Here is a 6000-nt window from a genome sequence, read left to right on the forward strand (position 1 = left end):
AAAGGGCCTCAGCACAGGCTCAGTGGGTTCGGAGGCCCTTGGAATCTGAGCCTCCTGGGACACCTGTCTGCTCCCTCCTCCCTGCGTCTTCCAGAACTGCTGGAGTGTCACCAGAGTCAGGCTCTGCTGCCCGACCAGGATGTGTCAACAAACGGGCAGGGGAGAAAGTACCGCTGACCCGCTGACGTTCTGAGAAACCAGGGCTGGGAGCCAAAACAAACTGACAAAGGGAAGAATCTGTCGCAAAAGAAAAGCTCATATTCCTCAAGCTGGGAGAGGCCCCTGCATGTCACTTAGTCCCCCAGATGGTGGCCCCTGAGAGTCCCCTCAGGCAGACAACCCACTCCCCACACTGGCCTTCAAGAGGGTCTTCCCAGATATGGGAACATGGCTGATTTGCTTTGTTATGGAGCAGAAACTAACACACCATCACAAAGCAATTATACTCCAATAAAGATGTAAAAAAAAAGAGGGTCTTCCCGTGTCTGACCCAGTCCATCCGTCCCCACGACCTTGTCTGAACGGGCAGAGCAGTTACAAGGCAAGAAAGAAGGGAGAGACCAGCCTGAAGCAGGTGCAGAGGCCACAGAGGACAGAACCTGCAGGGCGCTTCCTCCCCATCACCTCGGGCTCAACCACAGACGAAGTCAGGCTATATCGGCCTTTGAGAACAGCGGGGAAGGGATGACAAGAACCAAAAGGTCACGAGCTGAGTCGTGGAAAGGGACAGGGAGTCTTGTCTGTGCCGAAGCTATTGGTGCGTCCGAGCCTCCAGGGCCAGTGAGGTGCGGGCCCCGGCTCGGGGGCAGCCTGCTGCAAATCCTGCCCCTGCCGGTTACTGGCTGTGTGACCCTGGGCATGGTGCTCTGCCTCTCTGTTCCGCATGTACTCTTCCTATAAAGCGGGAACGATAGCAGCGCCTACGCCACTGGGTTCTCGTGAGGCTTTAACAAGCAGATCCGCGTCTGGCGCTCGACGTGTGCTGGCTGCCATCGGGACGACAATTCGTCCAGGACAGCCTGGCTTCTGCCCGTTGTCCCGGCATCACTGCCAACACTCTGCCTTTCACTCTCAAACGTGAACGGGAACGGGTTGCAGGATGGATGGTCAGGCTGAGTAGCTCTTGTCTTTTTTTAGGTCCCCCTGGTTACCTCCCTGCTCCACACTGTCTGAGCATCGGACAACCAGGTCCCCAGAGGGTGTGTCCCCAAAGGTAGCTCTGCCCTGTGCCGGAAACTTGCTCAGTTTTCCTTTCCTCCTTTTCTCTTCCCTTTGTCTCCCGGTCTCCCGCCTGTTCTCTCCGCTGCTTCCCTATGGATGCCACCTTATTTACAGGCCGACTTTAGTGGGGACTCCCCTGGCTCTGCACACGGGGATGGGATGCTTTCTGGCTCACTGACTAGACTAGGTAGGTCTCACCACATTTCCCTTAGAGAAATGGAAACCCTCTGAGACGTCAAACGTGACTTGACCACCAGACGGGTGAATGGAAATCATTTTCCATTTTGTGTATGGGTGTGAGTGTGTATTGTTTAACGGGGAAAAAGAGAATAACAGTTGGAAAGGGTCCATCCGATGCGGGGGTGTGTCTGTGAAAACAACCCCCCGGGGCGATTTTATAAAGGGAGAGGCTGGAGGCTGCCCCCCACATGGCAGTGGAGAGGGCCAGGAGCTCAGGGGTCGGCACCCTCTCTGCCACTCACTCACCACTGGTGAAGGACCGTGATTTCTGAAGCCTCAGTTTCCCCATCTGTAAAACTGAGCACACTTGGCCCTAGGTCACCCAGATGCTCTGACACTGTAAGAGGCCTGGCCCTGTTCTTAGGATCCTGAAAAGGCACTTGTGGAATTCCACAATATTCTGCAAACACATCTTCAGGGTCTGTCCAGCCCTTTTCGTGGGTGAAACACAGGAAGGAACCAAGGCCTGGCACAGTGTGACAACCTGAACGAATTCTCGCCCAAGGAGTAACGGCAAATGCCTGAGGGCCCTGAGCACGGGCACAGCACGCACGCATGTTCCGTGTGGGCGTGAACTCAGCGACTGACTTACCAGATCCCTGGGGGATCCCTCACCAGACTCCCTCAGCCCGGCCACCCCCCAGCTGCCTGTGGGCTCAGCAACCCATGACGGGGAGCCTCAAGGCAGGGGCGCAGAGCCACAGCTACTGCAGCCCCGATCCTGGTGCTTGGGACCATCACAGGCTCACACATCTCCAATCACCACCAAACCCGATCCTGCTCCAAACCCGGGCTCCCCTGTGCAGCACTGGAACCCCAGTCTCCATCACCATGGTCTCTTCCTCTGCTCAGGCCTCTAACCTTTATTTAGCTGCCAGATTGGATCTATTCCAGCTTTCTCTGGTTCAGTCCCTGCCCCACCACTCATGTGCTGTGTGACCTTGGACAAGCCGTTGACCTCTCTGAGTCTCAGTTTCCTCCTTTACAGAGTGGAGACAGTATTAACAATCTCTTCGTAAGGACGTTGGGAGGACTAAATGGGATCCTGGGTAGAAATGCCCTACCACGGGTGCTGGCCTATAACAGACGGTTTCTCCTCCTACCCTGGCCCCTTTTAGCAGCAGCCCTGGTCCTGCCCTTCTCTGCACGCCCTGCAGCCTTGCTCACCGCCTCTCCTTCCCGGGTTCTCCTCCCACAGCATCCTTTGCTTCCCAAATATCGCTGCCAAATGATAAGTTCTTCTGAACCCCAGTGACCTCACTGCCCTTCTCAGAACCCATCCAAAAATGCCCAGGCCGAATAAGAAGTGCAAGTTTCCTGGCCTGACACACCAGGCCTTCCCCGACCTCGTCCCAACCAACGTTCTGCACCACACTGTCCACTGCGTTTTCCCTGGTCCCCAGACACTGCCACCTCCCAGCCTCTGCTGAGACGTCCCTGCCCCCCGATGCCCTGACCCAGCCTTCTCCTCAAGGCCCAGCCGAAGCGCCACCTCCAGAGGGCCACTGACCCATCCCTTGCAGAGGTGACCACCCCCTCCTGCAAACTCCCCCTAGACTCACGTTGTTCATCACCCTTCCCAGTCAGTACTGAGAGGTGAGGGGACCTCAGAGGGCAGACACCAGCCTCTCACCCATCCCCCAAAACTGTGCACAGAGCAGCTCTGATGGGCAAACACTACCCAACATGGCCGTGCATGGTAATGTCACCCAAAAGAGGACACGAACCCTGGACCCTCAAGATAAAATAATTCCAATTCTATACGGAGTACGCTGCCCTAGCAAGTGTCATGTTCCTAGGCCCACAGCCTTGATAAAAGGATTCTTTGGTACATGCTGGTTTCTTCCAGAGACACAGGGAACTCACCGCCTCAGGAGTCAGGCTCTTCTCCTGGACTGTGATCGGCTCCCCCTTCCGGGGACCCCCGCCCTCCAGGCCTTTCCTGCTGTCTGCAGCCACTCAGAACTAAGTCATCTGGGGTCCTTGGTATCCTCTCCAGATACCAAACCCAGGGCAGACTCCCAGCAAGGTCACTGTGTGTATGTGGACAGACGTATGCAGTCAGAGGGCTTTCCCGTGCACGTACACACACATTCACACACACACCTAGGCCAGAGTCAGCAAGGCTGGCTGAGTCACGCAGCCAGACCACAGCTCAAGTGGGGCCAGGGAGGAAGTGCCGCCCCATTTCCTGACCCTCCTTTGCTCTGGGAGGTTCTCTTTCTGTCTCTTTGTCTTTCTGACTCCGTCTCTCCCAGCGCTTTGTTTCTACTCAGGGCCACAGCCTGCTGTCCTGGCCCCGTCGCAAGGGCTCCTAGCAGCACTGACCTCCAGGTGAGGACTTCTGGCTTCCAGACCTGCCATCCTGGACAAGTCACTTCACCACTCTGAACCTCGGTTTCTTCTTCTGTGAAATGAAGAGGCTGGGTGTGGCAACAGGGTCCCTGAGGTCCCTTCTGATCTCAGACCGGGGGCTTCTGGCCCTCCTCTAGTCCGCACAGGGTTCAGAGCGTGGGGGGGGGGGGGGGGGGGGCCCGGGCGGGGCCGGGGGACAGGGGTGGGGAGTCCAGCTGCTCCCTGGGGCGCACACCTCGGAACTCCATGTGCTGCACACACTCGCTGGCCCCCGCGGCGGGCCAGAGAGCAGGAAGCACCACCCAGGCCGGCTGCCCGGCAGGGAAGCGGGGGCGCCCACCCGCACCTCCCACTCCCTCCCTCCCACTCCCTCCCTCCTCCGGACCCACCTTGCACCAGCCGCCTCGACTCCGCAGCCACCGTGCGCCGCCGGCCCACAGCTGTCAGGCACCGCCCGCCCTCCCGCCGCTCCGCGCGACCCCGTGCCAATGAACCGGCCCCCAGCGGAAGCGGCGCCGGGAGCCGCCGCCTCCTGGGCGCCCTCCGGGATCTGCGCGCGCCCGCCGCGTGGGGACCGAGCCGGCGGCGACCTCTGACTGCCCTGCGGGGGAGCCTGGGTGTCGAGGGCGGGGCTGCTGGTGACAGCCTGCCTGACTGGTCGGGCTTCCTGGGCCCCTCTGTTCCGGAGTCCCTGAGGGCTCTTGCCCCCATTCCAGGATGTTTCCAGGCATTTCTCTAAAGGTGGACATCAGTCCCCGGCCTTAGCCGCCCGCTAGGAAAAGTTACAGACTAGGTGAGTCGCCCTGAACACCTGCAACACCCAGGCCCCCTCCAGCTGGTATCTCTGGGGTTTTGTCCTTTGTACGTTTCTGCCTCTTCTGTACATTCTACCGCGGCCACGAGGGCTTGTGTGATAAAAAGCATCCAATTAATAAAGCATTAAATAAATCTTCAAAGGCCTCCCGAGGCAGTCAGACTGAAGGATGGCCCTGAGCCTGGCACACAGGGCCCTCCACGCACACTCTCTGGACACGAGCTAACTTTCCAGACTCACAGCTTCTCCCCCAAACACACACATGCAGCCACGCTCTGGCGGCCACACACCAGCTGCCGGGGGCTCTTGCTTTGCCTGGAATGCGCTTTCCCATTCTTCTCTGCCTGCGCACGAAATCCTACTCATCCATCCAGGCCCCACTGAAATGCCCGCTTCTCAGGGAGTCCTTCCCCAGACGCCGGCTCCAAAAGAACGCTCAGCCCCTTTTTGGTGAACCCACGGTTCCCTTGCTGGTTTATAGACTAGCATCTCCTTTCTCTCCCTGGTTCTGCTCCCCTCCCCTCCACGCCAAGCCCCGTTCCAGGAGGGATGGAAACACGCAATAAACACTTATCGAGATGCTGTTATAAATTGCTATGTGCTGTGGACGTGCCTCTCCATGAAGCCCGGGTACCACAGGCTCACAGCCTCCCCTCGCCCCGCCCCGCCCCATACCCCAGCAGCAGGGATGCACCAGAGCCGTCCCCACCAGAGGTTCAGAAGTCTGTCAGGCCTCACTCGCCCTCCTTCTCGCACCTCTGCGCCACGCACTAGGTTTCTCAGTCGCTGCTCTGGGGTATGCCTGCTTGCGTCAGCCCCAAGGTCAGAGATGACTGTGTCCATCTCTGAGTCTTGTGCTGTCCCGTCATACACATGTGAGGGCTGTCCTTCCAGGTAGCAGAGCCAGCTGCACAGATGGCCTGCCCTTCCCCCCGCCCCTTGAGGGGAAAGGAGGACCTTTATTATGAGCATCCGAGGATTGCAAGGGCTCGTTAGCTCATCTGATGTGAAGCCTACCCATCCCCGAGGGCAGAGAGATCGGGGCATCAGAGGTACCTACCACTGCTGTCGTTGTTGTTAAAAGGTAGTATTAATACTGTTACATTGCGGGTTGAGATTGCCTTTCGAGTCCTAAAGCCACTCCACGTACCGATGCTTGTTTGCCCCTCTGGGTCCCACGAGGTCTTAAGATATTAGCGGTGAAGTACACGTCTAGAGCCAGAGACCTGGGTTTGGACCTCGGTGCTCCAACCTGTCTGCTGTGACCTTGACGAGTTCCTGAACTTTCCTCCATTGCTAGCATGTAGGCAGTGACAGTTCCTGTATCACAGGGTTGCTCTAAGGATCTGAATAAGAGTGTGTCTTTAAAG

The 6000-nt window shown here is 58.0% G+C and overlaps 1 protein-coding gene across 4 annotated transcripts in view; it reads right to left on the reverse strand.

The window, feature by feature from the left end:
* Nucleotides 1–4704, reverse strand: part of CRACR2A (calcium release activated channel regulator 2A) — a 114925-nt gene extending 110221 nt beyond the window's left edge. For 3 of the 4 annotated variants that reach the window (XR_003430015.1, XM_027093179.1, XM_027093181.1), the window contains exon 1: nt 4206–4704. The gene's annotated coding sequence lies outside the window, so the exon portion shown is untranslated. Of the gene's footprint in view, nt 1–3327; nt 3436–4205 lie in introns of those variants that run through there. The other variant, XM_027093180.1, reaches the window with a different exon arrangement.
* Nucleotides 4705–6000: the final 1296 nt, after the last annotated feature.

Source organism: Aethalodelphis obliquidens, unplaced genomic scaffold, assembly GCF_003676395.1.
Source record: "Aethalodelphis obliquidens isolate GAN/ISIS:26980383/991018 unplaced genomic scaffold, ASM367639v1 scaffold83, whole genome shotgun sequence".
Classification (NCBI taxonomy): domain Eukaryota; kingdom Metazoa; phylum Chordata; class Mammalia; order Artiodactyla; family Delphinidae; genus Aethalodelphis; species Aethalodelphis obliquidens.